The sequence below is a fragment of the Azolla caroliniana genome, unplaced genomic scaffold, assembly GCF_043228905.1.
Source record: "Azolla caroliniana isolate FFs.n. ecotype wild unplaced genomic scaffold, voAzoCaro1.0.p SCAF_16, whole genome shotgun sequence".
In the NCBI taxonomy this organism is placed as follows: Eukaryota; Viridiplantae; Streptophyta; class Polypodiopsida; order Salviniales; family Salviniaceae; genus Azolla; species Azolla caroliniana.
This window is the reverse complement of record NW_028230451.1, coordinates 9,144,743-9,153,695: the sequence shown is the minus strand read 5'-3', so window position 1 is coordinate 9,153,695 and position 8,953 is coordinate 9,144,743.

The window sequence follows — 8,953 nt, the reverse complement described above, 5'->3', positions numbered from 1 at the left end:
GATTTGATGGCCCTCTTGGCTGACTCCGACCTCTTCTCCAGAGATCCGTCTTCTTGCTTTCCGGAGTCGGATTCGCTCCAATTCGACTCCTCCCTACCGTTGTCATATTCCAGCATCTTTTGCTTCCCATTCTCTTTGCGTGTGAACCATCTCCTTGGTTCCTTCCGCAGGGAGAGCACGATTGAGTCTTCGCTACTCGCCAGCTTGTCATCTAGTTGACCGCTCCAACTCTACCAATCCAGATTCGTTTCACTGATCCGGAGGGAAGTGAGACTATCCCGTCGTTTAGATTCCGCAACGCTTTCCTCTGTGCCAGAGTTTGTCGCCTCATTCATAGCAATCGGCTCAGGTTTGGGTGATGCGAGGTACCAAGATGCTGATTCGTCGAAGAAAACATCACGGCTAACTCGGACTTGCTTCAAACGGGGGTTGTAGCACTTATACCCCGTCTGTTCGTTGGAGTAGCCAACCATGATGCACTTCTCGGATTTTGCATCTAGTTTCCTTCACTTTTCCTCCGGCACATGCACATATGCAATGCTGCCGAATACCCGAAGGTGAGCCAAATTCGGCTTAAACTCAAAATACAATTCGTGTAGCGACACCTTTCTCCCTGACGCATATATCCGATTTTGTATGTAAACGGTGGTTTGAATTGCTTCAGCCCACTAAATCCGGGGCATGCTCTTCTGCTCCAGCATTGCCCTCGCCACTTCTAGCAACGTCTGATTCCGACGTTCAACCACGCCGTTCTACTCCGGCGTGTATCTGCAGGAGAACTCTCGGCGAATTCCATTGGTCTACAGAAACTAGTGAACTGGCCGGAAAGTACTCTCTCCCGCCATCCGATCTCAAACACTTAATCTTCCTTCCGGTTTCTCGCTCTACATGATTCTTTAGGTCCCGGAAGAAAGAGAGGACTTCGCTCTTCTTCTCGATCAGATAGATCCAAGCGTGGAGACTGAAATCGTCGATGAAGGAGACAAAATACTGACTCCTGCCAATGCTCACGTTTTGTGCCGGTCCCCACACATTCGAATGTATAAGATCAAGCCGATTCCAGTTCTGATTCATCTCGTTGGGGAATGGAAGCCTGTGTTGCTTCCCGAGTTGGCAAGCTTCACATATTTGGCCTTTCCGGCCAGTGAACTTCGGCAGTCCGAAAACAATGTGTTCTGACTGTAACTCCTAAAGCTTGCGAAAGTTGATGTGGTTGATTCACTTATGCCAGAGGTCGATATGCAACTTGACCTTTTGTCCTTTTGCAAACATAGCGGTGCCAACATCATTAGTTTCGAGGATGAACATTCTTCCATCCCGGCGCCCTTGCGCAATGATTCGGCCTTCCTCCTCGATGAAGCATCCATGGTGAGTGAACCGGACCTACATACCTTGATCTACGATCTGACCGTTTGAAGAGAATCACACGGAATATTGTTCGGCCACAACCGAGTCTTGAATCACTTCGATGAGAATGGAGAACACAGAAATGGGAAGTGGAGAGTACACAAAGGAAATACACAAGATGTTTACGGGGAAAACCGTAAATGGGAAAAACCACGGGAGCCCACGAACTCCAACTATCACTATAGGAGAAAGGTACAATTAGAGCCTCGGAGGCAACGACCTTGAGCTCTGTATCTTCACCAACCGGCGGTTACAACATAATATCGCTCTATATCTCACACTCTCTCCCTCTCTATCTATCTCTGTACAACAGTTACAACGATATGAACAACTACAACATACAACTCTCACTTTCATATTTATACTTACATGAACTTAGGGCTACTTACAAATGTAGCCTTAATAGGCTTACTCAAGACATATTTACAAATCTATCTTCTCTTCCGGTTCTCACCGGGTCCATCCGATCCGGTTTCTGGATCTCTTCATTCACAGCCGGATCCTATCCGGAGGGACCGATTTCCCAGCAATGTACCACTTTACTCCGGCATGGGATGTCTTATCAGCCTCATTCGCTTTCATCACGCGTCCAGCTTGTCGGTCGTTAACACCTTGATCAGCATATTCGACCCGTTATCCTCCATGTAGATCTTTGTCAGCATGAACTCTTGATCTTCTACTCTCTCCCAAATCCAGTGGTACCTCCGTTGGATATTGTTCGTCCGGGAATGGTAGGTCGCATTCTTTGCAAGGTGGATGGCACTTTGAATGTTGCAGTAGAGCTGGTATTCCTCCTGTTGGATCCCTAGCTCTCCGATGAAGTCCTTGATCCAAATTATCTCCTTGCCGGCTTCTACAACTGCCATGTACGCGCGCCTCCATGGTTGACAACGCAACCATCTTCTGCAGCCTCAACTGCCATGATACAGCTCCCCCTGCATAAGTCATGACATATCTGGATGTACACTGGCTAGTATCCGCATCAGCCGACATATCCAAATCCATGAATCTGTCAAGTTGGGGATTATCGGAGCCGAACCGGAGGCACATACTCGAGGTAACTTTCAAGTATTGGAGTATCCACTTGACTGCATTCCAATGCTCTTTGCCAGGATTGCTCATGAACTGGCTCACCACTCCGACTGCATATCCGATATCCGGTCGGGTACATACCATCGCGTACATCAAGCTTCCGATGGCAGAGGCATATGGACAGCTTGCAGTTTGCCGGAAGTGTCGATCCGACCAGCTTCGCCTCCGACATGTTGAACCGTTGAAGCACCTTCGTCACGTACTTCTCCTGTGACAACCACAACAACTTCTTCGATCGGTCCCGGATGATGTGCATTTCCAATATCTGTCTTGTTGTTCCCAAGTCTTTCATTGAGAAGGTCCAATTCAGGGCCTTCGTCAGCATCCGTATCTTGAGTTGGTCTCTTCCGACGATCAACATATCATCCACATATAGGAGTATCAAGAAATCTCCTCCGTCAAATTTCGTCACAAACACATAGTGATCGGCTTGTGTTTTGTGGTACTCTTGGTCGGTCATGAAGGATTCGAACTTCCGATACCATTGCCGGGGAGCTTGCTTCAGTCCGTATAGGTTCTTCTTCAGCCGACACACCATGTGCTCCTTCCCTTTCTTCTCAAATCCTTCTGGTTGATGCATGTAGATCTCTTCTTCGAGGTTGCCATGTAGGAATGCCGTCTTGATGTCCAGTTGCTCTACCTCGAGGTCCATGCTTGCCGCTATGCCCAATACCGTCTGGATGGATGCCATCTTTACTACCGGGGGAAAGATCTCATTGAAGTCCACTCCTTTCTTCTGTTGGAAGCCCTTCGCCATGATTCGGACCTTATACCTTGGTGGATTTCCAGCGTCTCCCGATTTCAGCTTGTACACCCACTTGTTCCGGAGTGCCCTCTTTCCTTTCGGTAACTCCACCAATTCATATGTGTGGTTCTCATGCAGGGAATCCATCTCATCTTGCATGACACTCAACCACTTGCAGCTGTGTGTGTCTCTCTTTGCTTCTTCGAAGCTTTCCAGCTCCCCCTCATCGGTTAGCAACACATGCTCTGTATCCGGAAATTTCCGGGGGGCTCTTCTCTCCCGGAGAGGATATCTCCGTCCCTGGTTTCTAACTACCAGTTCCTCCGTCTCGAAATCTTGTTTGATTCTGGTGTCTTCTTCTTCTTCTTTGTCTTCTTCTTCGGTCGTTTCGGATTCCTGTCCGTATCCGGCCGGTTAATCAAGTGTCATCCATTTACCATCTAACATCCGGTTCTCAACCGAGTAGGTCCTTGTGTCCTCAGGCCGATTTTCATTGGATGATCCGGAGTTGATCATCTTCTTCTCCGACTTCCAGTCAGCCATGGTCCTGTCTTCCATGAAGACTATGTCCCGACTCCAGAACACCTTCTTGCCGACCAGATCCCACACCCGGTAACCGAACTCATCATTGCCGTATCTAAGGAATATGCATGGCATGGACTTTGGATCTAGCTTTGCTCTCTTGTCCTTTGCAACATGCACATATGCGAGACACCCGAACACCTTCGGATGCCGGTAAGATACTTCTTTACTGGTCCATACTTTTTGAGGTGAGTCTCCTTTCTCCTTCCAGAAATGCCGACAGTTCTTTTGGAAGTGTCCCAGCTTCCCGCAATAGAAGCACGTGGTCCCCCTTGACTTCGACCTCGTCCTCGATTTGTCCCGGTTTTGGGGACTCCGATACCGGCCTCTTCCCTGGTTGTGGTCATCTTCTGTGACCAAGGCCTTCGGATCGGTTCCGGACTCCTGGTCCTTCCGGCGAGCTTCTTCATCTAGCAAGCTTGATATTACCCTTGCTAGGGATAACTGCTTTCCTCCCGGCTCGGTGTTGCCCAACGTGACAACTAACGTCTCCCAGCTATCTAGGAGGGAATCGAGTAGGAGCAATACGAGTACCTCATCGGCGAGAGGTACTTCCAATGAGGTTGCTTGATGTATCAGCCCCTGGAAGGCATTCATGTGCTCCGCCATACTGGAGCCCTCCTGGTACCAAAGTCTCACTAGCTTCCAAAATACCGAAACCTGATTAACGACATTCTTGTTCTGGAACATGATGTCGATCTTCTCCCAGAGTTCATGAGCCTTGCTCTCTTCATTGAAGTTGTTGTATAGGCTCATGTTGATGAATCACCAGATGTCTGTCGTAGTCTTCATGTGCATCACCTCCCACATTGTGGCATCGACCGGCAACCAAAGATCTTTAACCACCATCATATCCCTCATCTTCGACTTCCACACTGAGTAGTTGGAGCCGGTGAGCTTAAATATGCCGCCGAACAATTCTTCCAGTTCCTGTGTTGTTCGCTTTGATACCAGTTTGAAGAGAATCACGCGGAATATTGCTCAGCCACAACCGAGTCTTGAATCACTTCGATGAGAATGGAGAACACAGAAATGGGAAGTGGAGAGTACACAAAGGAAATACATAGGATGTTTACATGGAAAACCCTAAATGGGAAAAACCACGGGAGCTTATAGACTCCAACTATCACTATAGGAGAAAGGTACAATTAGAGCCTCAGAGGCAACGACCTCGAGCTCTATATCTTCGCCAACCGGCGGTTATAACAGAGTATCGCTTTGTATCTCACACTCTCTCCCTCTCTATCTATCTCTGTACAGCAGTTACAACGATATGAACAGCTATAATATACAACTCTCACTTTCACATAAAGTGATTGCCCTAAGTCATATTTATACCTATATGAACTTAGGGCTATTTACAAATGTAGCCTCAATAGGCTTACTCAAGACATATTTATAAATCTGTCTTCTCTTCCGATTCTCACCAGGTCCATCCGGTCCGGTTTCTGGATCTCTTCATTCACAGTCGGATCCCATCTAGAGGGACCGATTTCCCAACACAACCGACACCAAGTTCTTGGTGATTGTCGGTACATGCAGGACATTCCTCATGATTCCCTTCTGACCCACATGGCACAGAGGAAATCCTCAGATGTGCACGATGGGATGTGGGGTGTGTCCCCAGTTTCGACTACCCCTGACTTCTCTGGCTTCTCGAGAAAGGAGAACCACTCTTTGTGGTTCATCATGTGGTTTGAAGCTCCAGAGTTCACATACCAAACTTCTTCCAACTTCGAATCAGATACTCTCATCCAGTTGGCCTTATGCTTCATGACGAGGGCGGGTCCCGACCTGGCTCTCTCAGAGCCTCCAGCGAAGTGCGATCGATGACGCCTGTTCGCGTCTTTCCGGCTCGATCCGGCTTTGTCTGAATCAGCTCTCTTCTTCCAACACTCACTTTCTCTATGGCCCTTTCGGCCATAGTGCAAGCATTCTGTTTCAACCTTTTCATGCCTCGCCATGTGATTGGAAGCACTATAATCCACACACCACACCTCCTACAATTTTGAGGTGCTCGCCGCCATCGAACTGGCCTTGTGCTTCATGATGAAGGCAAGGCCCGTTCTGACTCGCCCAGGAACCTTTCGCGTAGTGTGAACACTGCCATCTCTCGAAGTCAGCTCCACTTGATTAGGCTTTCTCCAAATCTAATTTCTTCTTCCAACACTCGGTCTCCTTGTGACCCTTTCGACCACTATAGTTCGTGGCTTTCCCTTGCTGGCTCCCGACACCTCCTTGACTGCCCCTATTTGTGGAGGGTCCACTGTTGTTGGCACTTCCTTTGTGCCTCTGGTTCTGCTCATGTTGGCCGCCTCTGTTGCGTGTCGATCTGTTGCCATGACGTTTTCACGTCACGATGGGAAAATAACCTCTGCGTAATTATACGAACTAATTCAATTCTTTGTAAATGGTTGTCTAGCGATGCGATAGGTAATAACTTGATAAGAATTGGTTGCTAGAGGATAATAATATTATGTGTAAATAGCTAGTCAAATCTACGAAAAAACATAATATCGAGTAAAATATTTTAAAAACGAAATACCTATTCTCAGGTATTTTAGTTAATAAAGCTATTGCCTACTACCACATAATATCAAGTAAAATATTTTAAAAGCTAAATACCTATGCTTAGGTATTTTGGCTAATAGAGCTATTACCCACTATCACATAAAATCAAAAAGCCAAATACCTATTCAAAGCACATTTTGCTATTATCACTATCAGGTATTTTACCTATTAAAATTATTACCCACTTTTAAAGCTAAATACCTATGATCAACATATTTTGCTATTATCACTATCAGGTATTTTAGCTATTAAAGGTATTACCCACTTTTAAAGCCAAAAACCTATTCAAAGCACATTTTTGCTAATATCACTATCAAGTATTTTAGCTATTAACGTTATTACCTACTAATGTGGGTGCCTCTTATGCATGGGTGACACTTGGCACTCATGCACCCTCCTTCCTCATGTATAAAAGGGGGGTGAGTAGTCTTATCAAGGGGGGGAAATATAGATGTGAAATACTATTATAATCAACTCGAAATTATCAATAGAAGTTATTTCGTCCCTCCTCTTTCTTTGACAAGAAACTCGGTGCTTACTTCCTGGATTCACAACTTTCTTTTCCATTGCACACGTATGCCATTATCAACATCATAGTGGTGAACCAGAGAAGTTAAGAGAGATGGAGAACCAACAAGTAGTTCGGAGCCACGAATCAACCAAGAAGTCATTGTGGAGCCACAAATCAACGTGATGTTGCAAATGATTGAAAGAATGATGCAAACCGAAGAACGTGCAACTGCTCTTCAACGAATCGATCATGCTATTGAAAAGCTTGTAGAGAAAATAGGTCTCTTTGAAGGTAAAAATATATCTAAATTCCTACAAGTATATGTTACTGAGATGGGAAGTAAAGGGTTAAACCAACATGATGTTCAAATGAATTTTGTGAGGATGGTTGAACTCCCTTTGAGAAATAGAGTCTTTGAACTCGCAACAAGTTCTAATGATTGGGTAAGTTACAAGTTACAAGGCTACAAGAAGAAAAATCCTCACAACCCCAAAAAGATTCTAAAAGAAGATGCATATGGTGTGATAGCGTCAACCATTCAAGAGGAGGGTGTGATAACTATCAAGAAGCGATAGATAGAGGAGTGATATTCTTCAAAGATTGTAAGATTCATTCTTTTGAAACTTGATTATCTCTCTGAAGTAAACTTTAGAAGAGGTGGTATGAGAAGGATCATGGAGGATGCGGAAACAACTAGGACACAAGCTATCTATCAACCAACAACTACAGTCATCCATGTTGGTGAATGAGGATCCGAATCTGATTTTTGGCCATGTATTTAAAAAACTGCAAGAAAGGGTAAAATTGAGTTTGAAAACTTGAAGTCTAGAGGTGATGTTTTCCGAAGCGATATTGGGTGGGAAGATCCAATGGATGGCCTCTTAGCTTTTGCGAAGGTTGCAACAAACCAAGCCCATGAAGTGGTCATGGAAGAGAAACGAAAAAGGGCAGAAAATGAAAACAAGAAGTGGGAGCCAAGAAGCGCTAAAAAGATGGAGATAGAAAATCTGAAAATAGTAAGCCCAGACGTTGAAAAAAGTAAGGATAAGAAAAGTCCCAACTTCAGATTATTATCAGATATTGAAACTTCAACAGATTTGAAAAAAGTATTGGAAGAAAGAATTTTAAATAGCAAGGTGGAGCTTTCCTTGAGGGAGCTTTTGGGCATAGTTAAAAAGGAATTTCATGATGCAATAATAGATGGGATTAAAAGTAAACGACAAAGTATTGAAGCCACTGAAAACCTAGGAAGTGAAGTGAAGAAATCAACGTTGGAAGTCATCAAAGGTGAACCAAGCTCTTCCATTGTTGGTACACAACCTATAGTGATGATAACTTTTGAAGAGAAGCCGAAAGAGCTAAAAAGCTATTATGCTAAGAAACATTGGGCGAGAGCAACAACTGAGACACCCATGAATATTGGAAACCTTGAAGATCCCGTCCTGGCCTTAATCGACCAAGACTTAGAAATTAATCTAATTTCTTATGATATTTACAGGAAAGGCGGATGGCCAATGGAAACGGATCATGGGTGGAGGGTAAAATTGGCCAATTCAATGACCGAGGAACTTCATGGAGCTTGCCCGAACATCAAAATCACCATTGGAGATGGGCCAATGGAACAACATTTCATTATCCAAAATACTTTGTCATACCCAGTGATTCTTGGTCAACCATACATCACATCTTCTAGGATGGAGACGAAGGTGCTTGAAGGTGGTTCGACATATGGTAGGATTCGAAGTACCGATGGTAAACGGAGTGTTCAATTTCTTATTGTTAGGCAGGAGCAGGATAGAAATAAAGAAGAATTATGAATTAACTCGTGTGGACATGATATGTCATCTTATGAGTTGCATTTTTAAATAGGATCATTGATGGGCAAGGACACAATGGCCCCAAAGCTTTCCGTTCCCTACTAAAATGTTTTCCAATTAATAAAACAATCAATGCTTTCTCTAATACAATGGATGAGAAGAAGAAGAAGAAGAAGAAGAAGAGATTTTCTTGCTCTTAGAATAAGACAACTAGAAAGAAGAGATGAA